This window comes from Ambystoma mexicanum, chromosome 6q (assembly GCF_040938575.1).
Source record: "Ambystoma mexicanum isolate Mex_15411 chromosome 6q, UKY_AmexF1_1, whole genome shotgun sequence".
Lineage (NCBI taxonomy): Eukaryota > Metazoa > Chordata > Amphibia > Caudata > Ambystomatidae > Ambystoma > Ambystoma mexicanum.
The window spans coordinates 765,357,638-765,384,586 of NC_090937.1; the positions used below are offsets into that span (position 1 = coordinate 765,357,638).

A 26,949-nucleotide genomic window follows, 5' to 3' on the forward strand; every position below is an offset into this window, starting at 1 on the left:
ACGTACATAGCTTTTAATCCATCATGTAACATTCATAAAAAGGCTTTTACATTAAGTCCAGAGGTCATCAACTAATTTTCATCAGGCTTTTTCTTAAATTCCTAAACCTGGTCATCTTGGTACACTTGAGTTTCAGCTCAGTTGGCCAATCATTTAGGATGAACCTTCTGCAAGACTAAAACAATATTTTTACACTTCTATCTTGTACAGTCCTGCTTCAGTGTATTTCTTATTTCATGACTGGGTTCAGGCCCAATTATTAAACCCTTCTATTTCAACGATTTAAAACCTCTCAACCTCATCTATTCCTAGATGATAACTCCATTCAAACACCAATTTCCTTCATGGGGTCTCCCAAATGTTTTCAATCCACAGTGGTAGCATTAAAAAAGGGAGACAACAAGGATTGCAGGTAAATCCGCGAAATAAATGAGACAGATGTAAACAATTCTCAGAGGCACTATAAAGAAAATTGTTATTTGAATATCTGAATAGTCTGATGAAATAATTAGTTAAGGACCATTTGTTTCAATACTAAAGCCTTTTTATGAATGTCATATAATAACTGAAATGTATATCCATGTGTCTATTTGTTCATTTATTGTTATAGCACCTTTATGATTGATCTTTTGTAATTTTTGTCTAGATGATTGATGACTCTTTTTTCCCCTCTGTTTTTAGAATTAAGAGCTTTCAATTTATTTATTGATCTATTTTTGTATTGAAGCTAAGGGTAAAATCATACATTTTCTTTAGATGTTATTTTTTTTATATATATTGTTTTGATGAAATGTTCGATAATATTCGTAAAACATGTGTTTTGTCCTCAATGTCTTCTGCTGGAGCAGAAATACAAATCTTACAAACAATTGATACATATTATTACCAGGAATTGTGCTAGGAAGGCCACATGGAGTACAAATCAACTCTGGAAGAAACCACCAAGTCCATTTCAAGATCTACCACAATATCTATTAGCAGAAACCCCAACTAAACAGGATCCCAACGATCCACATATCTTAACATCTGGTTGTGAGAAAAGTACTACTGGGCAGCAAAAGGTGAGGGTGCAGAAGAAGGAGGCTGACACAATAGGGGCATGTTTGGGTTTAAAGACTTTTATTTTCAAGATAAAAAAGAAAGAAAACCTATCCCTATTCCAAAGAGGGGTTTCCCTGTCTCAACTAAAAGATCTAAGGTGATTCTCAGGATGTCTCTCCAACTCAAAATGTCCACAATGCTGTGTCAAGAAAACCTTACTTCTGTCCCTCACACTAGAAACTAGAAACGAAATTAGCACTGTTCTGACAGCTCCCAAGAGAATGACTCCCTTCTCCTGGATTCTTGTTCCTAGTTTCTCAGGACAGTTCAAAATAGTCTTGTGTCTCACACATTGTCAGAGGGAATAGCTCCCTTCCCCTGATAGTGAAGTTCCAAACAATATCCCCCCCAAGTGCTCTCAGTGGGGACTGGCTCCATCCCCTTATAATAAAGTTCCAAACAGCTTGCTCCTCCTGTCTGGTGGGTCAGGATAATGACTCCCTTCTCCTGATGCCTGGTTTCAGATAGCCTGGGGGAATGCCTCCCTTCCCAAGGCTCTTTTGGACCTTACTGTCAGTCTGCGTTACCAGGAGAATGACTCCTTTCTCCTGGTATCTTGTTCTCAGTTCAACACAGCCAGGTGGAATGACTCCCTTCCCCTGGCCTCCATGTTCAACAAGCTTGGGGGAATGACTCCCTTCCCCAGGCTTTCTTTTCATATGTCTTCACACCTACAGTATCCAATTCTGGATTCACTTCTTTGTACTGGCCCATTTGGTTAACTCCCCTGCCAAGTGCTGCCACAAGGAAAATGACTTAAATCTCTTTCTGGTTTCTGTTCCAGACCCTAATTTCTCTTTCACGTCATCTTTGAACTGGCCCACTTGTTGCACTTCCCTGCCACGTACTGCCACGAGGAAGATGACTCATAATGTAATCCTGATGTGGGTCCCATACCCTTCTCTGGTAGGCAGTGGTTTTCTCCACTGACTCTCTCGGCTTTCACTTTCAGGTCCCAGACCTTTCTATGGTGAGCACTGGTGTTCCCTTCCCCACCCACTGTCTCTGCTTTCATTTGTGGGTCCCAGGCCCTTCTCTGGTGGTCAATGGTTTTCCACTTCCCCACTGACTCTCTCGGATTTCACTCTTGGGTCCCATACCCTTCTCTAGTTTTCCCTTCCCCACTGACTCGCTTGGCTTTCAATTGCTGGTTCTACCACCTTCTCTGCTGCTCAGTGGTTTTCCTTGTACCACTGGGCCGAGGAGGCGCTCCTCAGATACAAGACCCTGGATCGGGTAGCACTCAGGTTCTTCCTGGGATCAGGCGTCTCAATGGCAGCTCTGGTGTTCCTTCTCCTTCAGTTTGTCGGCTTCTCAGGTCTGCGCTCGGCTTCTCTGCTTCGCGCTCTTGATGCATCTTCTTGACTCTGTGGTCCCCATGGGCACAGTCACTTCAGCGCTCAGCTCGACAGGCCTGGAAGGGAGGTCATTCCCAGCTCGACCTCCTCAGGACTCACACAGCTGCTCGCCGGCGTCTGCTGCTCCACCCGGTTCTTCTCTGGACACGATTCGAACTTCCTGGCTGAATTGCAGGCTGAAGACAAATAGTCAATCTTCTGTTTTCTTATTATGGCGATTGCTCCACCATGGTGCAACATCAACACTTGTAACTATAGCTTGCATGTTACTCTTCTTTCCTCCTCTGGGCCACCTCATCTCAGTGCTGGTATATGGAATACAGCTAGCCCTACAATAATAGATTGAAGTGTCAAGAGGAGAGGTGTGAGAAGTAGGAAAGTGTGTTGAGAGGTTAGGTCTATTGGTGGTGTTGTGGTGATGATAGGTACCCTGGTGTTCGTCCTTCTCCTCGGGGGTAGGGAGGCCCTCCCTATGAGATCCTGCCCCATTATTCCACCCCCATGGGGACTTTTGGCTAGTGGTCTCACCTCCCTGGCCACATGGAAAGGGGCTCCCCGTCAGCGAGAGGTGACATCACCTAGTGAATCATCACAAGAAGTACAGCGATGAGTAGTGTCTAAAACACCTACTCAGCCCCACACTACTGGTAAACCAGCAGTGATCCCAATCATAAAGTTGAAACAGTGACAGCCTGACAGGCATACCACATGCACCTCTTTTGGTAACGTGGGCCGAGAGCAGGCTTTACTCTTCAGGTGGGTGTGAGCTGATACAGCTGCAACACAAACAACAATAGTATGGTGGTACCAAAATATAAGAATGTCCAACCAAGGTACTATCAACATTGGAACTTTAATGAAAGAAACGAGCAGTGTATACAACCTATTTAAACAATACAAACCTAGCACAGTAAAGGAAACACTGGAAATGCAGACATTAGGAGCAAAGCAGAGCACTCTTGGTGGACGACAGAGGTGCAGAGGATTGATTTGAGCAGCAAATGACCAAGGTACTTGAAAGTGTCTTACGAAAGGCAAACAGTGGAGTCTTACAAGTCACTAGGGCCCTTCATGGCAGGTCATGGGCACAGAACCACTGCAAATACCTTTGGTACTTGTCTAGGGTTCTCAACAGCATTGAGCATGGCGATTCAATGTCAAGACGGCTTCGAAATGTGGCTCTCGGTATGGTAAATTGGTGCTCAGGACTGGTTGAGTCGATGGCTTCTGGCGGGTTGAGTCGACATTTTAATCTGGTACAAGTCCATGCTTCTGTTAGGTCGAGTTAGCACTTAGGGTGCAGCGAGTCTGGTGCTTCCACAGCGTTGAGCCACGTCAGTGATATGCTTCACTGGGTCGAGTCAGAATCTAAACAGTTTGAAACCGCAGGTAATCGGTTAGAAGGACCATAGGTCCTGTACTGGCTCGAGGTGAGTCAAGCACTGTTGTGGTGGCCTGAAGAAATCTTGAGGCAGTAACCATGGTTCTGAGCTGGTTCTGGACTTTTGTGATGCTGGGTACAAGGACAGCCTTCTATTCTGCGCCTCCACTCCATCAATATTGCCTGGCACTTACAGGAGGATGTTCACCTCAAGTGAGCAAAATCCTGGTTCCAGTGCACAGGCAGAAGAGACACCTTGGTCCACCTTGGTCCATAGCAGTGGCACCCCAAATGCCAGATTCTGGCCTCTAAGCACATAACCTGGTATTGAACATGTGCTGCTTGGCATAGTCTTGTTTCCAAGATGAATGTTTGCTCCTGAACAACCCTCCCAGTGCGGGAGCCTCTGTCTTCACCTCTGTGGCAAAGGACTTTTCCCCATCACGGTTCCAAATGAATCCTTCTTGTCTTGAAGTCCAATGATGAGTCAACTAAGGGCAGGGTTTCCTCCCCTTATAAAAACAAAATGCTACAGTGAAAAACAAGTCTCTTTTCAGGGGTTACATCCAGGTTGCTGTAACAAGTGTCCTTTGCCTTCTGATGTCATTCCCAGGGTCTGCAGGAAGTGGGGCGAGCATCAGAAAGTTTAGGTAGGCCTAGGAGAATCCAAGAGGTTGGAAACCCTCTCATAGCCTTCTTCTCTCCTTGGGGCTTTTCTAACTCCACCCCTTCCCATGTCTGCCTACTTTAGAAGAACTACGCCCTGGTGTAAGAGAGTCTTTATGATGTCAGGGCTGTCATAGAAGCACAGGTTCCCAGGTTCTTCACAGAGAGGGTTCCTGTGCCCTGGACGAAACTATCAGGGGGATTGAAGTTGTTGTGGGTACACCCAGGCCATTAACAACAGGCCTGCCATAATAGAGAATGGCAGAGAGAGTGTAATAAGATCAGGAGACAGTCAAGTAGACAGGGGTCATTGAGAGAGGGAGAGGTGCAGTGAGTGAGACGTTGGTGGAAGAGAAGTGAGAGGTGGGGAGGGTAAGGAGAAAGGAGTTAGAGCAGAAGGAGAGTGGTGTACATTGACAAAGGGAAACGAGGTAGATCATGGAGAGAGGAGATTGACAAAGGGAGAAATAGAGGCTGAGAGTGACAGGGAGGGTGTGGGGGCACGAGTGGAGAAAGCCTGGTGAAATCAATTTGCTGAGAAAAGGGAGAGAATCACTTAGAAATTCCCTAAGGGAGTGAGATAGAAAGAAAAGGCCATGTGGAGGTCGAGAGAATCATAGGGAGCCCTTTAGTTTCAACAATTATGCAGAAATATTGTTTTTTTTTAAATTAATTTTGTGGGTTCTACTAGGGCAACCCAAGGAGTTTAATATTGCTGATGCACAATCTCATCCCACAGTTCTGGGCAATAAACAGACAATGATTGCTAAAAACTCTAAATGAATTTATTCAAAGAAAAAACTTGATTCAAATGACAGTGGCTCCAGCTTTATATCAAGCAAATCGCTACAATGTTATAGATACAAGAACAAAAGTCAGTAAAAATAATTGTACCTGCCTACATAGGTCCCGGTACTGGTTCTCATGCAAGCAGTAATTTCTGGGATCAATTTTATTTATATTATATATGTGATGAATCCCAGGAGTCGGTCTCCTCTGCCCGGGTGGGGTGGAACCCTCTTTGGGACTAGGTAGGTGAGCCTGCTATGCTTAACACACCCTGGGGAACAGGGTTTGTGGGATTCCTCTGGAGGTCCCCCCCTTAGGGGACAGGAAAACCTCATAGAGGGGCACGGGTCACTATTACTATCCCCTACCCCCTGACACTTAACTTTTATGGGATATGTCAGAGTTAAGGCATATGATAACGCTAAAACCCATTTTGTAATTGTGGATTCAGCTTTTGGCTCCAACTTTTGAAAACAGCTAAGAGGCAAATAGATTGTCCTCCTGGAGGCACGTCATAACAAGCACCAATCACAATGCTATATGACTAGGCTGAATTCTCAGCGCTAATTTCTATTTTTGCAAACATAATTTATTATATTATTTATGACTAGACTCACACTGGCTGCAACTTTTGCATGGTATCACATTCGACAATAGTGTAGCATGACTACACTATGGCCTATATGATTCTATGTTGGCATGATCCAAGGATTCTATTTAATGATGCTCAATTTTACCGAAACACTTCTGCATTTAGGTTGCACCAAAATACTGTCTGTTTTAAATTGCACCTCTCAATGCCATATGCATTGGGTTTGAAGGAAATTACATCTTAATGTATACTCAATCTAAATGGGAGACACAGGGCATTTTATCTAACTCTGCACCTGGGTTTTGTCATATGAGGGTTTCCCTTCAATTTCCAAACCTCTATTGTCCAGATTTACCATGGGCAGTATACAGGGTCAGTTTGGCGTTATCTCAGGGCTCCAACATTTCAAATGAGGCTTTGCGTTTTGGGGACTCAGCAAACCCCTCATTTTGGAGCTGTAGCATTAGCAAAGTCATTTTCAGCTGGCTGCCTGACAATCAGTCTCTGTCTGGAAGGACTTCTGTCTCCAGCTTGCCTAGGATAGACATCCAGATTGTTTCAGCTCTGCTCACCTAGCCACCTCCAGTTCCAAGAATCTTCTTCAATATTAATCTCCCAATATTAATCCCTCGATTCTGTGTGCATACTTTTTTAGATCTTTGACTCCTCCCCTGCTATTGTGACTGAGGTGTGGCTTTCACTAATCCCATGACTCCAAAGGTGGGAGGGAATGTACACTCTTCATGCTATGGAGAGGCATGTTGTTTATGTCAAATTACTCTGGATGTGAACGTGCATGTTTAATAAAATAGAGATCACTATACTCTGTACCTCTGAATGTACAATCAAAGATGTGGAAAGTCACTGTCCATTAAATATCTCTAGAGATTATCCTTTTTTCCTGTTTATCTCAAAAGGTTTCCATTACACCCAAGGTGAATTGTAAATGGGGGTGAGGGTGCTATATTTTCTATGATTTTCAGTTAGTATCATGTTTCTAAAAGCTTCCCTCACACAGAGATGGTTTTCTAATTATTCCAGTTTTTATTTAAAATGCAACATGTATCTTTCCTATTCAGTTGGAAGATGAGGAAAGGCTGACTTTAGCCTGCAGATGGCACTGGCAGTGCATGGGGAATTGGCTATTTTCCAAAATACTGCTAAAGTAAACCCAAAACCTGTGATTTTTTATTCTAATACGCGTGTGGTTTGTAAAGTGACTTTCATTAGCTTTGAGTCTGGTTACAACTGGATTCAGGCAGGAACATGACCACAGTAACAGGTCTGAGCTTGTGCTCAGGCTCTGATGACTGCATTCCTTATATGGGGGATTCACTTCTCCACACTGAATACAGTTACTTGTTCCATTTCAAGTTAAATAAAATATAGTGTGATTCAGAGTGACATGCATGCATGGCAGAATGAAATGGAACTGTAAATGCTGCTTCATTTTTTCACATTATACTTTGTAATAATTTGGTTAACCAAATAGATAGCAGGTACGGTCATTGCAAGTAAAGGAGCACTCTTTAAAATGACAGATATTGTTTCCTCTAGACATGGATCCAAATTATAGGAATATGCTGAGAAATTCAGTTCTTTTTAAACTTCAAGGCTGGAAAAATAAGTGTTTTGGTGCACAGGACATCACTTTGATGAAATCCAGGGCTTTTGCATTTCAATGTGTTCTGCAGCCTATTGAATTCTTTTTGATGTGGCTGCACTCCAAAGTTCTTGGACTTGTCTTTTATATAAGGCATAGTTCCAACTCCCATGCATTTTTCCACATGTCTTTAGTATCAAGCAGCCAGTCTCTATAATCAATTTCAAAGTCCTTAGCGATGGTGGTAGTTCGTAGGATTCACTTTTACTCCATTGAAAAATGTTCTCAGGTGCGCGTGCAGTTATTGGCATCTCGCATTCTACAGGGGCATGCCTTTCATGATGGCAGCGAGCAAGTGGCAAAATCTGGTAGTATGTATACTTTTGTGAATGGTGCCTCTCTTACTCTTTCAGAAAGGTTTCTCTGTTGTCAGTTCACTTCAGAAATCTATCTGCACTTCATTTTCTCTGACACAACCCATCCTTCCAAAACCATTTGCTTACATTCTTAATAAAGCACTGTAAATCTACTCTTTTTCTGTGCATTTTTAAGGCCATCTGTTGTGACGAACTCCCAGGTATGCGAGAGCGATGCTGGAAGTCCTCAGACTTGGAGAGCCCAACTCCCTCCCCCAGATTACACAGAGTCAAAAGCAAGTTCAAACTGTGGGTTATTTCAAATAAACCCAACAGGAATCAATACAAGAACACAGGTGGATTCCAGTACTTCACAGCTTCTCCTGGCTCGCAGGGCAGTTTTAGAAACACATCACTACTCTGTCCTCACTTGGGCCTCTCTCCAAAAACCTATCGATCTGCGGGATTGGCCGTCAGTAGTCTAATAACCTATATGTCACCTATACATGTTATTCTACTGGCTCTTACACATCAGGTGGCTGGCCTGTTCCATCCCCAATTCACTATTACATTGTTGCAAAGTTAATGGGCCTACCATTGGTTCTCACATGTCGCTACCCACCCCATGAGTGCTAAACTGTGATTGGCTAGAGCTGATCCCCCAGGCCTGGGACTTGAACGAGTTCACAGCTCGCAGTGTACCTCTTCAAGGTAATGTGAACCATTATGTGTCTGTATTGTAACTTGTGTACACCACCTTGCCGTATGAGAATATTCTCCTCACTGTAGCAACACTTGTTGCGATCTGCATCTGGCTGCTGGGACTGGCTTCTCTTTCCCAACATGGAAAACTGTCCATTGTTTCATTCGGCTATACCACGTGTTTAGAGACCACAAAATCGAGCTCTGCAGTTCCTAATGATGAGGAGTTATTCAGTTTCTTTGCAGCTGGTCCCTTTGTCATCTGGGGATTGGAATGCATTCATATCTCTTGATCTTGGCTGTGTGTCCTGTCTCACGCTTCTTGCTCTCTGTCCAGCCTGAATAGGCTCAGCTCATCTCGTGCTCACAGATTTGAGGCTTGCTGTAATTTTCCTGAACCGTATAATGTGGTTTCTACATTGTCCATGTTATACTACATTCCCTATGAGTTAGCTATATGTGGTCTGATCAGGTTCCATATATACTCCTGTATGTCCACACAATTAGTGGCTTTAAGCATCAGCAAGCTCGCACAGGATCTCTTGTGCCTTGTGGTTTCTGCCTTAGTGCATTTGGCTAATGATAAATTAATAAAAGCAATGACAGTATGCATATGTATCTGTCCTCTAACAATAGAACTGTGCACTTATGTTCTTCGTGTATTCGAATGTGTGTTTATTTGGTGCAGTGTGGAATGCACATGTGCTTCATGTCTAACACTGTTATGTCGTGGTGTCTCTAATGATGTCAGTAGCATGGCTTCTTGGTGCTTAGTCCAGGCTGTCCATATAGGTGTCTCTGACCACGGTCTCTGGCCCTTCTTCCATGCATGGATAGATCTGTACCACACCTGATCTATATGGCTGACTAAGAGGGTACCTCTCAGTCTATTTGTCAATCATTGGTGCAGTTGGGATTCGTCCAAAATAGAAAAGGTGGATGCAGGTTTGTCTAGCCTTTCCGTCTTGTCATGAACTTGGTGGGTTTGGAGGGTTCCCACAGGATTCCGACTCCCTCTTCAGTCCCCCCTCTGGTCATCCTGTCGACCACATCCATATACGTCAATCCTTTGACTCTTGGTTGCCATATCTTCGTTATTCCTCTGAGGTGTCCATAGTAATTCACATGATCATCGAAAGTCCATTCCATATAACAGCACGCTCCCTCTGGGTTGCACCACACCCACATCTCTTCATAATACTTCCCATCAAATGGGTTGTCCAACTTTATTGCTCCAAGCGGGAACACTTCACATATTGCGATTCTCTCTCTCAGTGTGTTTCTTTCTGCCACAATCTCGTCCTTCGCTCCTCCTAGGTTCCCATCCATCAGGACCTGCATCCCGATCGCTTCCTCCACCATCTTATTGCACTTAGTTAAAAAAACCTTTATCCCGCACATTGACACTCCTGCCAGTACCAGTGCTCCCATTATCACTTTTAGTCCATCAGACAGCCATGGCGGCATCCATGACCATATGTACGCTATCCAGCTCTAGTCCTTTCCAGTCCCTTTCTATTCTTCTTCCATTTTGGCATGCATCTGGGATAGCTTAAATATCACTTCTGACAGGGTACCATTGTCTTTGTCATTGGCAGGTATGAATGTGCAACAGGAACTCCCAATCTTTGTGCAAACTCCTCCTTCCATTGCTGTGAGCAGATCCAGAACGTATATATTCTGGAGTGCCACCAAACGTACTGCTCGGAGCTCTTCTTTTATTGCGTTGAACCCGTTCATGGTGGAGTTGATCATAACCATCAGCTCCCAATGTTCTGTCATCCTGCTGAACCACCTGTGTTCTGCTGGAACGTCATCCAATGCTGTCTTTGACGTTTCTGAGAAGTAATGACCTCCTCTTTGAACTCTGCTCAATTCAGCTGGCTTCTCGCTCTTGTCTGTTTGTTTCTCTTCCACAGACTTCTTCTCCCTTTTGTTAGTGTCCATCTTTGGAGACTCATCGAGCTTCACATCTTTTTGCGGTACGACCAATGACGGCATATAGATCTGTACCAACGAGCAAACTCCTCCCCAGTTGGGTGGTAGCTTCTTGTATGCCTTTGATGCACATGCCCAGTAGTGGTCCATCAGTACTGCTGTGCCTGCCTTTATTGCTGCATGCTTCTCTATGCTCCGGCATCCTACATGTTTGCCAACTTCCATTTCCCCATTATTCTGGTAACACAGTGCTGGTGGCTTCAGGGGTATTATTGGCATTGGTCCAGCTTCATTCTCCACCCATGTCAGTAACTTTGCGCTCGCATCCCACTCCTTGAGGCACTTGTCGTTATCCTCCTGTACCTTGTTCACTGGGGACTGTGCTATTGTGAGCGCCTTGCTCTCCACCACTACATCCATCCATCTTCTGTGTATACTTGGCCATACATAAGTATCTGCGGCCTTTCCCAGCATCCAGGCTCTGCTCCTGTTTCCTTCACTCTAGTCAATAGGCATGGCAATTCCTTTAGTGTTATAGTTTTTGTTTCTCCCTTCTCGGGCCCATCAGTGACACACTGTATGGCTTCGTCCAGCTGCCAATAATTGTTAATTATGTCTAATGTCTTTATGTAATTGTCTTCATGCGGGAATGTTGCTCGGGACATCCACCTCAATGTTGCTGTCTTCCCTTGGAACCTTCCTCGAGTTGTCACCATCGAGAGGTACATCAAGCATTGTGCTCTGGCTGATGGTATTTCAGTTGCTATGAATGTTCTGGAGGCAATCATGGCATAGGCGATTAATGAGCAGACATAACAGCTCTCCTTATCTACTTTGGTCATGTGTTTGTACCACATGTTAGACACTCGAGCAGTGTCAGTGAGATGCATGTTAACCCCTTTCATGTCTGTGTCAACACTGCGCTTACCACTCCTTACCATGTCTGCAGTGCTCTCCTGTCCACCTGAAATAGTTGTTCCACCTGCTTAGGTTGGGGGAATGTTAGTAGAGGATACAGCGGTAGTACTGGCAACAAAGGAGATCCTCCAAGATATAAACACAACAATTCCACTAGGAATAAGGAGAAACAACAGGATAATCACATTCTTTCTTATTTCACCCATCTTTACCTGTGATGCTGATCCTTGCGCAGCCTGAAGATATAGTTGCCCACCTGAAATGCAAGAAGAAATGTGTTATTGTTATTGTTATAGTATTGTAAGTAACTCTTTAAGCCCTTCATACTAAATAGTCATTAATGGCAAAGACTAACACTTCTTCCCACTCAATGTGGCAAGAATGGGAGGGGTGCTGTGTTCAAGTTGTGGATATGTTTGGGACAAATATTGTATAAAGGCAAGGTAATACACTCCTGGGAGATCGTGCTCTGAACCTACTGGGTCTTCTCACAGTGTGGACAAACTGGTTTGAGAAAGTATCAGGGTGGTGGGCAGTAGGCAACATGAACAATCATCAACTGTTACATTGTCTTTCTCATCGAAGTTGTGTAGAGAATAAAATAACCAACAGACAGTGTCTCCTTACTCTAAATCAATTTGCAGTCCAGTCCCTAACTCTGCTGCCGTGAGCAAGTAACCATTGGGTGTCCTCCACTCGGCACTGTAAGTTCAGAATCGTCTTGTTGCTCTTCTTGCCGCTGATCGTTGGCCCTATTGAACACGTTGCCAGGTAAGGCCGCTGCTTTGTAGGGCTTGATGTCAGACATGTGATTCCATACTGCTTTCCCTTCCAGTTTAACTGCTGGGCCGACTACCTTATCCACAGTGTGAAGACCAGTGAACCTTGGTGCGTTACAGCAGCGGATAAGGTTCCACAATAGGTCCCCCACACCTGTCTCTTAAGTTCTGAGTCTCTTGGTGTGTTGTCACAGTTGCTCTCTCCGCTGTCTTCTGAGCCCCAACGGCGTCCTATCTGGTGAGAGATAAAAGACGTACTAGCAATCAAGGAAGTAATGTATTCATACATCTCTTGTTCTAACAAATCTGCACTACCCTCACAGTTTTTCAGTTGTCTTGTGGGAGGAGCCAGTGGGAGTTGCATGTGTCGTCCTGTCACCACCTCATGGGCTGTTAAATGGTGGTCAGACCCAGCCTTATTGCCCAATGTGAACAAAGAAAGAGGTAAGCCATGCAGCCAACTTTTCATTATGCTCTGCTGTGTTTTGGCATTCAGGCGTTCACACCACCCATTTGCTTGCGGGTGGTACACGCAGGCGAATTTGTGTTGGATGCCCAGCAACGTGGTGATGTGCTGGAACATCTCATTGGCGAAGTGAGGGCCATTGTCAGACCACAGGACCTCACACATGCCCCACCTTGCGGACACTTCTGTGACCAAACATGTGGTCACTCTAAGGGCATCAGGATGTAAACATCGACCTGCCTCAATCCACCTGGAGAATGGGCACACAACCAATATCATGTAGCAGTATTCTTGACACACTTGGATCATGTGAACGCAGCCGACATGCAAATACTGGAACAGGCCTACTGGTCGAGGTATGGCTCCTCTCACAACTCTGAAGGTATGCCCTGCTGTATATTGCTTGCAGGTCAAGCAATTACTTAAGAATTCAGCCACATGTTCCACCAAATTAGGACAGAACCATGTTTCTCCAATGCGGGCAGCAATTACCTCTTGTCCCGTGTGGGTTGGGTGGTGCAATTGTGTCAGTGCAGTGTTCAATAATGCTAGTGGTATGACCACTTTCCCTGTGTAATTCTGCCGCCATAGGGCATCTGTTGGAGATACTGTATTTCCTCTTTTAGTCCACAATTCCTTTTCTTCCCTGGGTGCAGCTCCCTGCATTTCCATGATCTGTGTTTCTGGCAATGCATTGGACCATTCCTTTAGTACCATGTTCCTGGCACAATCTTGAGCATTTGAAGCTGTCTCCATTTCCAGCAGCTCCCCAAAGTATGCTGCACATTTTGCCTCAAAATCTGCTGCTTTGTTTCCCCTTGAGATGGGATCTTCCCCTCTAGTGTGTGCTTGGCACTTCACTATTGCTACCGGTGATGTTTAATCAATTACTTCGATCAGTTTGCCCAATAGAAGTGCATGCTGTACTGGTGTCCCATCTGCCGTTCTGATTCCTCTCCTGATCTATCGTGACAGTGATGAGTGCATTTTGGACATCACGTAGGCTGAGTCCGAGTATACTGTCACTTCCTTTCCCCTGCTGTGCTCCAATGCTAGCATTAGGGCCACTAGTTCTGCTGCTTGTGCTGAATAATGGGATGGTAATCCCGCACTTGTCAGTACCTCACTTGTCCCATCTTCCTTCAACCTCACCACTGCAGTTCCTGTATGCCTGAACCCATCTGTCTGGTCAATAGTTGATGACCCGTCAATGTAAAGCACGTCTCCCCCCTCAAGTGCATCCTCATCTTCCTTGTGAGTGTCACTAAATGCTGTATGTTTTCTGTGCTGTCATGTACATAGTCACCCTCTTGTAGGACTTCTAGAAAAATTACGGGGTTCACAAGTCTGTACCTCACTATTTTCAGAGATGCATTTGATAGTATTACTCCATACCCTGTTGCTCTTTGTGTCATCAGTGTGCTCTTTGGCTTGTGCAGTATCACAAAAAGAGCGTGCTCCACATACAGTGTGTTAGTGCACCCCATGGTGATTGCTGCTGACTTTTCCACTTCAAATGCGGCAGCTGGCAAAGCTTGTTCGCACTGATAATGTCCTCTCATTACTGGGTCAAGCTTCCCACTGTAGTAGGCTATGGGTTTGTGTCCCATGCGTGTCTTCTGTGTCAGTACTGCTTTCATCACCATATCATCAGTGTGTGAGAACAGGAAAAATTCCTTGTTGTAGTCTGGGATCGCTAACACTGGTGCTGTGCATATTTCTTGCTTTAGCATGTCAAATGCATCAGTCATCTCTGCTGTCCATGTCAGTGTCTTGTGTCCCTGATCTGCTTCCCTCAGAGCGCCCAATAGAAGCCTTGTGTATGTACTGTAGTCAAAGTCCCATGCTCTGCAGTATTTGCACAACCCTAAGAACTGCTGCATTTCTCTCACTGTCGTGGGCTTAGCTATCTTTCGTATTGTCTCTGCCCTTTCTGGCGTAATCTGTCAGCCATTTTGGCAGATTGTCTGCCCAATGCATAGCACCTCTTTCTGACAGTACTATAGCTTACCCTTGTCCACCAACACTATCAGCATGTGCACTGAGTCCTTCCTACACTGATCCTCTGTCTTGCTGCAAATCAAAATGTCATATATGTATTGTAAAACTGTGCTCTCCATCTGCATATTGCATAAGGCCATCTGTATCACTCTGTTAAAGATAGATGGTGACTCCCAGTACCCTTGAGGAATTCTTGTATGTTTCCACTTCTGGTTTTTATACAGAAAGGAAGTCAAATCTTGTGAGTCTGGGTGTAGTGGTACCGAGAAGAATGCATTCTTCAAGTCAATGACCGTGAAGCATGCAGCTTCTGCCGGAATTCTGCATAGGATTGTCGCTGGATTTGCAACCAGAGGATACTATGCTTCTACAATGTGGTTAAGATGTCTTAAGTCCTGGATAAAACTCCACGACCTCCTTTCGCCTTTCTCACTGAGTAGACCACCGTGTTACATGGGGACTCTGATGGTACAAGAATGCCTCTCTCTATTAGTGCTGCAATGGTCTCATAAATGCCCTCATGTGCCTCCTTTGTGAGTGGGTACTGCTTTACTCTTGGTAAAATTGCTCCTGGTTTCTGTTTTATCTTCACTCCCCCTATGCTCTTTAAGAGCCCCACATCATAGGGACTTGTTGTTCAAAGGGTGCTGTGCACCTTTGTCAGATCCTCCCCACAGAATGGGGGTGGCGCTTCCAGCACCATTGCCATCCTCTGTGGTACCTCCCTGTAGTGTATACTTAACCAGTAATTCACACTCATCTCAAACACCATCTCTGTCTCTAACCTCAGTTCGCTGAATAGCTCCTCGTCTGTCACTGTGGTCAACCTGCACCCTTCTGCCACTGCGATCACTGCTCTCCATGTTCGTCCTGTGTCATCCATCCAATGTATCGCTATCCAGTCCTCTCTTGCTGTCACTGCCTCGATTTCTATTGGGACTATGGTTCCCTCTTCCTCGTCCAATGGTATCTCATGACTGAATAGGTACTCGTTTAGAACCCACCACATTTTCCCTGCAGTCCCTGGGAGCCATGCAATTGCAATATCAGTCCTGTACTGGAACATCTCCTCGTCCACTGGCACCCCCCTCTGTACCCTCCATCCACAATACGCTTCAACAATCTCTCTTACATTGAGCGTGTGTATTCCTGGTGTGGAGCACACCTTTCCCTTGTCTGTGAATGAAATAGTCTTGTTTAGTCTGCTCATAATGTCTCATCCCAGTATGTTTACAGGTGTCTGTCAAGAGTACAGTAAAGGCAGAGATAGATCATGTTCTCCAATTCTGTGTCTGTATTGTAACGTATGTAAACCACCTTGCCTTATGAGAATATTCTCCTCATGGTAGCAACACTTGTTGCGATCTGTATCTGGCTGCTGGGACTGGCTTCTCTTTCCCACCATGGAAGACTGTCCATTGTTTCATTCGGCTGTACCACGTGTTTAGAGACCACAAAATCGAGCTCTGCAACTCTTAATTTTGAGGATTTATTCAGTTTCTTTGCAGCTGATTCCTTTGTCGTCTGGGGATTGCAATGTATTCATATCTCTTGACCTTGGCTGTGGGTCCTGTCTCACGCGTCTTGCTCTCTGTCCATTCTGAATTGGCTCTACTCGTCTCCTGCTCAGGGATGTGAGGACTGCTGTAATTTTCCTGAACCTTATAATGCGGTTTCTACATTGTCCATGTTATACTATATTTCCTACGGGTTAGCTATATGTGGTCTGATCAGGATCCATATATACTCCTGTATGTCCATGCGATTAGTGGCTTTAAGCATCAGCTAACTTGCTCAGGATCTCTTGTGACTTGCGGTTTCTGCGTTACTGTATTTGGCTAATGATAAAATTATAAAAGCAATGCAATGATAGTACGTATATGTATCTGTCCTCTAACCATAGAACTGTGCACTCATGTTCTTCATGTGTTCGAGTATGTGTTTATGTGGTGTAGTGCGGAATTCACATGTGCTTCATGTCTAACACTGCTATGTCGTGGTGTCTCGAATGACGTCAGTAGCATTGCTTCTTGGTGCTTAGTCCAAGCTGTCCATATAGGTGTCTCTGACCATGGTCTCCGGCTCTTCTCCCACGCATGGATAGATCTGTACTGCACCTGGTCTGTATGGCTGACTGAGAGGGTACATCTCAGTGTTTTTTGTCAATCATTGGTGTATTTGGGATTCGTCTGAAATGGAATGGGCGGATGGAGGTTTTTCTGGCCTTTCGTCTTGTCATGAACTTGGCGGGGCGGGGATGGGGTTCCCCGAGGATCCCTACTCCCGCTTCACATCTGTGACAATGCTGAAGGTCCTGTTGGTAATGATACCAATGCGTAGTATCTCAAATCTGAAATACCAAAAAACTTGTAGATGCTTGCGATGACATGTTTCGACAAGGATGTGGGATTCATGTCCCACTGCAATGACCATTGAACCCAGGATGATCATGACAAATGCATCAATATTGCCGTAACACAAACATGATGTGACATTGCAGTGCAACTCCCAAAATCTGCGTGGCACCTCTATGATGCTTAATGCACGAGTGTGAGTACACACGAGATTTGCAATGCCATGTTCACCAGCAGAATATGCAGGTGACAGAACAGTGCAGCCCCCACCAAAATCAAGGGATGCAAACTCTTAGGGCACCTACAGCACAACCAAAAAGAAACCTGCACCGTCAGCCCATTTGGAGTGCGCAGACTATACGGCTCAAGTAGCTTAGACCCATTATCAACCATGATACACCCTGGGATAATATGGGAGCGGGTACCATTCAAGCATTGCTAATGTGTTGCTAGACATCTGTGATAAGTCAGTAAGCCTTGGGGGTCTGCATCCTTTGGGGCGCCAGACGTTTTGGGCTACAACTCCCACCAGGCGAAGTGAGGAAAAATGAGAGTGGTAGCTCAAACTATTTGGAGAGCCACATGTTGCAGACCATGAGGTTTCTAGTCAATTGAAAATATTGTAGACTGTGAGGGTTCTAGTTAATTTCCAATATTTTCATCACCAAGGTAAATGCATGCTCCTCTGACAGGGTGCTCCATTTTAAAATCTGATTGAGTTTAAAATTGACACTTTATAAGGCTGTGCAAAATAAAGGCAAGGGGTAGGGGGGTGAGCTAGAAGGCATCTCTGCAGTCTGCAGACATGTTTGGCTTGGGAATACAGAAGGGGTGTTGCAATTTGAATCACTCTCACGTTGCTTTCTGTTTTGTATTGTCTGCCATAGAAGGAAAAGAGCACATCCATCTCACAGTACACAGAGGGGTCGCTCACAGGCTGGGGGTGCTCGCCTCTAACAGTGGGCCATCCTGCACGTCTAAATCCCAGCGGTGCTGATTCAGCCCTTCATCCTTCTGAAATAATCTGAGTACTAATTCAGTTTGGTGATAATATGTGGCAGCTATTAGTGCTTAGACTAAGGAGGAATCCAGCACGAGGCACTAAAGCGCTCTCTTGTGTATCTGTCTTTTTGTATAACTCCGTAAAGCGCTCTGTGGCTTCTAGAAGCTAGGCCCGCGCTCAATAAATACCATAATAATGATTTTGTTTTAAAATGTAAAAAAGATGTTAATAGTATTATAAGAATTGTTTCCCATCTGAAAAGGGGTTAATCTATGCAGCTGGGCGCGCTCGCTTGCATTAGTTACATTATTCTTCCCTTTTTCATAATCCTTAAAGGGCTGGAAATGGCGTTCCATAAGCCTCGGTGAAGAGTGCATTGGGATTTGGTGGGGATGCCATGCTTCCCAGCGCTGGCCCTTCCCCTTTGAGACTGGCGTGCGGACCGGCTCCCCGCCCCCTGCCCCCCCCCCCCTCCACTAACTGTAATATAACATCGTGGCGCCCCCTTCCAGTGGACCGCTGAGCACTGAAACAGCTGATCGCTGATTTATGGAAAAAAACAGCGAATCTCATCCCAGCTCTCTGCTGCATCCTATCCCATGATGCCTTGCACCGTTTGCTGCAGTCTCCCAACACGGGCTGGGCGGGTGATGGAATAACGGAGCTAGGCACTGAATACTAATTTGCCTGATCGTTTCGGGGTCTCCCCCTAGTCAGCAGCCCCAGCATTCGCCCCCCCCCCTCTCTCTCCTGATGACGAGTGCGCCGGGCTTCCTTTTGTCGATGCCGTCTGCTGCGCCCACCTGCCCTGGGTGAACACCTCGGCCAGCCTCCCTCCGCCCGCGTCTGCTCCGGTGACAGGTCCCCAGCTGTGGTAGGGCACCTCTTGACGCTGCGTCTCTTGGCATCGGCTGGCATCGGACATCTACCAGAAGGATGCTTCTTTCGCACGCATTTCTGGGGGTCTCGCGCAGGAGCCAGGCGACAGCGTTCACACCTGCCTGGTGCTGATGTGCATGTTTATGCAGAAATGGGTAAGTGGCCCTTTCCGTATTTGTCTCTGTGCTGTGATTTATCGTATTGCTCGTTTTTCTCCTGGACGAGCACACTGCATTTTTTAAAGCATGCATTTTCTAGGCAGGGGGATGCAGTGGGCTGCCATGAGTGCACTGCTCGCCTTGGCATCCACGCCATTGTCATCGCAGTGGCTGGCACGGTTTGGGGTTGGGTGTCTTTGTGGAAGCAGCTTTTGCCCGGCTGCTGCTGTAAACAGATTCGGTGTTTTGTTCGGCAGCAGGCTGGCGAACAGAGGCGATCTTTGACGGGGGGGACTTGCTCCCACGTCTTGCAGCTGAGCATCTCCGGAGGGGCCGAGGCCCGGCGGTCCCATCGCCGCCGTCGCCATTGGAAACCTGGCTATTCATAATGTATGAATGCATGATTGTGAGGCCCGGCGGCTGCTCGCACCCAGACATTACCGCCCTTGATTGTCAGCTCGGGGACGGTTCGTTCGCAGGCGTGGGCAGGGCGGAGCTGTGCTGCGGGAACGGCGAGCAGGCCATCACCGGACCCTCGAAAGATGCCCCCTCTCGTTCTGGCAGACACGCCATGCGGTTGCCATATTGGAAGGCCTTGTGTTGTAGGCCCTGATTTGCAACGTGATTTGCATCTGGATTGCGCCATTGTAAACCGCTTTTGTAAATCAGGCAAATAGTGTCATTTGTAAAGCGCCCATTCGGCCTTCACGCCGCTGTAAATTGCCGCCGCTGTTGAACTGAAGGATGGGAGCAGGACGCAGGAAGCGTTAACGCCCAGTGCTTGCCAGCGTTGGGTAAAGATCACAGAAAGCTAAAATGGGGATTTGAACCGCATGTGTGTGTGTTTTTATAGCTAGGAGGAAGGTGAGTTTGTACTGCTTTTCTGAATATTATGTGGTGTGAGGTTGATTTGAAGCTGGAACCCTGGGCACTCCATAACCGGGCATCTTGGCAGGAGAATGGCAGTCTGCATCCCTCATATCATGCCTATGTCACCAGGGCACGTCCCAACAGGGCATCTTGGAAGGAGAACGACAGTCTGCATGCCTGGGGTCCTATGCCCGTGTCACCAGGGCACGCTACGCCGTAACAATGCATCCTGGCAGGAGAATGGCAGCCGCATGCCTCGGGTCACATCATATGCCCATGTCACCAAGGCACGCCGTAAGAGAGCATCTTGGCAGGAGTCTGGCAGTCCGCATGCCGCCGATCATATCATATGCCCACCCATGTCACCAGGGCACGCCACGCCGAAACAGGGATGCCTCGGATCATACCATATGCCCATGTCACCAGGGCACACCGTAACAGGGCATTTTGTCAGGAGAATGGCAGCCTCACGCCTCAGATCATATCATATGCCCATGTCATCCCCTTTTTTAACACAGGACCATAAGGGCCTGCACACTGGTAGGCAGGGCGGAAGGCTTTCTGGCGCAAGGACATGCTCCATGGGATGGATGTGCTAGGCGCTATCTAGCGCATTCAAACAGGGGATGCCATCGTGGTCCTCTTCCGGGCAGAATGCAGGCGCGCTTCCTTTATTCCAAAGTAGCTCCTTCCAGGGAGCATATGCAGGCAGGCTGAAGTGGCACAGGCCTGCCTTCGAATGCCTCACTGCCCGTGGACAATGGCCCATGCCAGTCACCCTGCCCCCCACAATCACGAACTGAGGTTTGTTTGCGGCACTGACATCCGACACAGGGCTATTTTCCCGAATGTTGTGGCACCGCGAGCTCCTCTTCCAAGCGTGCCGTTCTTAATGGGGCACCACAATGCCTTCGTGCAGCCTGGCTGGGGTTAAGCCCTTCCCAGGGTGCATTCCTTGCGCACCCCTGGCTTTCCTCCCCATTAGTACATATATCTTATTGTCAGAGGTGCTAGGGCCCTTTTTGGGCAGCAACTCTGTCCGCCATTTGCAGCAGGCTGTAGACGTCTGTTCGCGCCTGCCCCTGGGCATTCATTTTGATGTAGAGATGTTCTTCAATTAGGCGATGCCACCACCCTTAGCTCACAGTGGCCCGATTGCTCGTAGTCCAGGCTCTTTTTTGATCGGAAATAGCTAATGCCGAGGTCTGAGAAAGGAGCATCCCGGCAGGAGTGTTGGAAACACTAACATTCTGCAGGTGGCGAGGGAACGCCTGGGGACCTTCCGGCGGCACAGCCCACCCACCCACCCCCCGCCCGTCACCGCAGACCTGTGCGGCTCAGCCTCCAGGCACACAGATATAAACATGTGCTTGGTTTACTTAAGTAACCACCAACTTGATATACAAATTACAAGCACACTTAACGCCTCTATAGAGTTTCCGTTTGTGTGTGTATGGCACACCCTATTCATCTAGTAATAAGATGCGCCATTTTGGAGCACACCCGCGACCACACCTTCCACCCGCTGGCCATATCTAATGGGCGTTTACGGCACCGCTCATCGAGACGCCAGGGTATGGAATATTGTTTACCCGAGCTGTGTCCAGAGACGAACACGGCACTATGAAGCCATGCAGATACCAGCGTTGTGTCACTCCAAACACCTGTTTCCGCTGTCACTGACATTAACAACATGTGCATGTTTGCCACTGTGGTCTTTTCCGCATGAACAAATGGCACAAGCCCTTTCTCCCCAACCCATCATATTAGCCATATCAACATCCATGCAGAACATGGCTGGCATTTGGTTAAGTAGCTTGCGCAGTATGAGGACGTCAATTTGAAGGTAAATGGTGGGCAGAGGGGTCCGAACACATCGTGTAGCTCCAAAGATACTCCCAGGGCCGTCACAAGGGGGCAGGAGGGGCAACTGCTCCGGGCCTGGCACTTGGGGGAAGGGAGCTTGCAGCGCACTCGCCTGGGTATAAGGCAGCACAGTCCACCCGTGTCCTTTATTCACACGGGGCTGCTCTCTGCCCATGCAATGGTTTTGCTGTTTGGGCTACGCAAAACACAGCAAAATAATGGGAGACAGCAGGGCTCAGAAGTGAGCTCTGCCACCTCCCCGTTATTCAGCTGATGACGTAACCATGCTGAATGACAAGAGAGGACTCTTTCCGGAATGACACACTTAGGGACTGCTCTGAGAATGAACTGTCTCGTGTCACCACTTCCCATCTAATCACTCCCCTGGCATGCAAGTGCTAACCCCACATCCAGATTTCAATTGTCTAAACATGTATGCATGTGTATGCAGGTGCTAACAGTGAAATGCTTTAGTAAGTGCAGGGCCTTTGTTAACAGTGAATTCCAGGCACTGTTTAACATCTGTGACCTGTTCCATCTGACCTTGGCTCTGCAAGTCAGTCAGGAAGGGGTGGAGCCAGCCTCAAACCTTTAGGGGGGGCTGGCTGGATGACAATTTTGAAAGGGAATAGTGAGTGAGGCCAATGTGGGGCCAATAAACCCATTGAGCTGTCGGTCTCCCCACCCAGGAATCTGGACCGTACAGCTTTTATAGTTGAAATGGGCCCACAAGCAGCTGCCCCCGTGTTGGCAGTCTTATGACATAGAAACCTACTGATAATCGGCAGCTTTTAACTACCTAGCTGAATTATTGTGATTTCATTATTGATTTAAGCACTCCACAGGTACCATGGCCTAATTTTCCGAACTTTAAGGCAAGGGGTGCCCCCAAACATTAAAAAGAAATGGGCCAACACCAGCCCTGCCACATCTTCAGACAGCCCTGCTCCCACTTCCCTCCCAATTCCCCGAGCCCAGCTAGGAAGCTGAATAGCTATTTCACCTTCCCTTTGGCCACTAGTCATAACTTTGACCCCAATTCAGAGGCTGTTTACTTTCATAATGCTATGCTAATCACTGGAGACATGGGCCATCTAAAAACGGAGCCCAGAACCAAACACTTTGGCTTCGTCAAAGTGAGTCTGTTGATATTGCATGGGCAGGCTTTTGGCCTCTGCATGATTGATGCTGCTGCCGCTCGCTCACAAGCAAATACAACGCTCTGTCAGTGTCTCTTGATTTTGCTATAAGAGCGAAGGGCTGGCGACACACCGAAAAATGCCTTCTGCCTCAAAGTTGGAGGCCATGTAGCCAAATTGAGCCAACAAAGCTGACATTTTCGGGAGGGCACAGGAGCACGATCTGCTCAATGGTGTTGCACCACTGCTTAGCATTCTTTTCAGTTTGGGTTATTAGGTGGCACTTTTGTAAGCCAATACCATTGCTTTAGAGAACAGACAGTGGTGGAAATGGGCTTTTTTTACTGGGGCATTCCACTTAGGACAGGGAAAGGGGCCAGGCCCAGCCAGGGGGAGTATTGGGAGGATGTAGGGCAGGTATTTTAGTCACCCCATGAATATTTGCCTCTTCCTCAAAGAGGATTTATCATGTCAGCAAAGTACAAAATCTGCACCGATTATGAACCTAAAAAATGCATATAGATATTTCCAGTACAGTGCAACATTGACAAGAGATTGCTTAGGGCTCTTGCTCAATCCCTCAAGTGGTGTTCTGGGGAAGTGTCTGACTTCGGAACCTAGCGGCCACCGTTCAAATCACTGCCTGACATAGTTAACAACACAAACGCACCACTGCATTCTAAAATAAATGTATAGTGCACATAGATTTTCCAGAATTGTGAAACTGGATCTGAGATCTGTGGAGATATTGTTTGCCGGATCTGGGAAGATCCGTCCTAATGACAGCACTGAGTACATATAGGAAGAAATGGCATATGAGGAGGGATACAAAGCTTGTAGGTGTTGTTTAGTTATTTTCCCACCCATTGACTTCCCATGGCCATGCTAATCCCTACGGCAACTTCCACCCAGTTCCTGCCTGCCCCCACCAAAAACACCACCTCGTTGGAACTCTTTGAGCTAGCTTTAATCCAGCCCTACCATCAAACGTTGCCCTCAAAGTGTCTACGAGTGTTTTCTCAAAGCAGTCTTCTGAGAGTTAATGACTTAATTGGAGTTGTAAACATGCTACTGGTGTAATAAAAATGTCTTGACCAGGCCTGCCTTCAACCACCTGATTTAAAAGCACCACATGTCTTTCACTGAAGTCCTGCTAGAACAAGAATTGGCAAAGCCAACAGTTTTGGCTTGTGCATACATATTAGGCATTTGCCAGACACTGCTATTAGATGCTCAGGTACTCTAACCATTTTGCACCTGCTACCATCAACGGCCAGTTAATACCAATACAGCAGTGCATTTCCCATGCCTATGCAAAAGGCGAAACGTTTAGCATTGCCAATGCTTGTTTTGCTTTACCCCTGATGCACAGGACTGTGCATCAAGGGTAAAGCAAACATACTAGGCCAGTCTAGTCATTAATGACATTTATGGTGCACAGTCAGCCTGGACATACTTTCTATGGCATGGGATTTTTACTGGCTGGGGGTCCTCCGATGGTAATAATGGCATATATTGGTGCAGCCTGCATGGACATAAATGGGAATATATTTTTATATTAGCATATGTTGTGAGGTGGGCAAAGGTGGCATGAAATGTATTGGAAAATGTTCCTGTGCAGGTTGGTGACTTGCAACTGTTGTTGTTGTTCTTCTTCTTATTATTATTATTATTATTAACCATTTTTATAATGTGCAACTCGCCTCCAGTTCTCAGTGCTGGATTTTTCCATGTGCTTCCATATAAAACCAATTTCAAACCGTATGGATTTCTACCCAATTTTTCAAAGAAAGCGCCGTAAATTGCATCATTTTAACCCAATGTTTCAAACATTTTCTTGGGAGCAAGAAACCTCTTCAAGCACCCCTTGCTTGGTTTGGGCTCCCTCACTGTGCTCTGGTGATCCCACATAATTGGAACAAACATTTAACCATCTTCAGGTCAGAAATTCAACAGCCCCCCACTTTACATCATCTATCAGTCACTGTTAGATGTGTGTTTTAACGCGCACACAGGGGCAGGGTGCTCGTTAATTCTGGCATCACGCACCACAAGCTGTCATTCCATCCTACATATATTTATGCGTAGGATACAGAAGTTAGTCTGGCATAAACCTTTCTTCAGTAGAGAAATCTAACTTTGCTGTAGTTGATTTGAGTGATGCTCTAGTTGTAAAGTCCAGTACAAGAGCGCTCAGATCGAATAACACACAACAGCTAAAAGAGACGTAATGTTTAGTTACTCAAGTGAAAAAAGATGCTTTTGATGCAGCAGCGCCTATGGCCTGGAATTCCCTCCAAGAAGAGCTCAGAAAGATCAGTACCATGGAAAACTTGAAAATAAGTGTTTTTTATTTCTTTTTAAGTACTTAATAAGCAGGGCTAGCTTGTGCTAGAATCTTTTTCCCTGACGCCATCTCACAGGGCATATATGTATGTCTGTTGCGCCCATAAGCCTCCGGGTCCGTAGGTGTGCGGTATACATTTTTGAAGTAAAGTTGTAATAAATAAACCCTATTTGGGCTCCTCCACACAAACTCAAGGGGAGGTTTCTCGCATCTCCTGTTTGCGGTGGTGCTGCTGCTGGCCCAGTGCAAAAAATCGTAAGGGAGCCTCACCATTTTTTTGCCCCGGACCTCACCACAACTTGTGACAGCCCTGTATACTCCTCCCAATCCCCTCTCTGGGCCCTTTTCCTTGATAAAATGGGCCACAATGATCACACACGGAAGGCAGAAGCTGGGAAAGGAGTGAACCCAGGACATGCACACCCCCAAACCCCTGCCCAACTCTAGGCTGCACTAAGAACAGATGCCCTAACGGCAGGCGAGAGAGCACTAAGCCATGAAGGGAGCCAGTGAGACAGGGACCACCTATAACTCGGAGGGAGGGAATCAGCCATAAGTAACCCAGGGAGACAATGACAGGCAACCGCATGGAGACCCACTTACGATCCTAATACCATACACTTATTAACCCAAAAGGGGTGAAGGGGTTTCACTAACTCCTACAAATCGGAGGATGGGTACCAGCCCTAGATCCCCTGGAGGCGACGACATGCATCCTCTGGCGACCTACGAACGACCCAATACCATACATTTCTCACCCCTACAGGAAAGAGGGCCCCACCTCTTTCCTACCCTCACACCACCTAACGGCTCATAAAGACAAGCCCACTGGCGCAGAACACAGCGAGTGACTAGGTGAATACTGAACGCCCTAAGCAACAATATAAGAAAAAGCCTCACTAACCCAACTGCCAAACCTCAACTCTCCGCTCTGCATACATCTCTCAAATGCTAAACAAAAACAAAAAACTTCCTTGCGCAGCACACCGCACCCACTTCACTACACCACAACAACAAGACAAGTCACACATAGTCTCACACAACAACACATGGGAATCTACCGATCCATGAACTGCTCCCATGCTCAGCGAACGGTGCCAAACCGAAATGAAGCTGCCAACAGCACATCACTTCCTTCCTCACTATACTTGTGTCCCACTTTGCCCTGCTAACAACCCCTCCCTCCTCTCTTACAGAGCCGCTAGGGAGCGCTCCGGAGGTGATAGTGTGCAGTATAACTATCCTTTAACATTAACATAACTGGTAGAATGGTGCCAGGGCAGTAGATGGACATCTCTACATTGCAAGGATGTTGAAGCCAAGTGCTTACTTGTGACTCGGGGGTAACCTTTGAGAAAATAAAGCCTCTTAAGTCCCTCGGTCCTGAATCCTGCAACCCCTGAACCGCACACTGCTCGGGAAAGTGAACGAGATAAGGTCCCTACTTCACAGTTCGCACGCTCGTGTTTTTCCCCTAATCCCACCCTCACTCTGCAAGGTGTACTGCAAAAGGTTCTCCCAGAGTTCACTTTCTTGGAACAGCAAAGCATATATTCATATTGCAGCATAGGCAAGGAACAGGGTACTTCATACGCCGATCACATTTCTCCTGATTTGGGAGGTGATTAGCTCTCAATACTGTAATCAAGAAGCTGCCTATGAACAGAGAAAAAAGACTAGTAT

General features: G+C 46.5%; 1 protein-coding gene across 4 annotated transcripts in view; it reads left to right on the forward strand.

Annotated features, from left to right (window-relative positions):
- TRIM2 (tripartite motif containing 2) overlaps positions 1–26,949 on the forward strand; it is a 601,585-nt gene that overhangs the window by 322,839 nt on the left and 251,797 nt on the right. The window contains exon 1 of one of the 4 annotated variants that reach the window (XM_069631294.1): positions 18,575–19,041. The exons of the other annotated variants lie outside the window; for them this stretch is intronic. The gene's annotated coding sequence lies outside the window, so the exon portion shown is untranslated. Of the gene's footprint in view, positions 1–18,574; positions 19,042–26,949 lie in introns of those variants that run through there. 4 annotated transcript variants of the gene reach the window in all.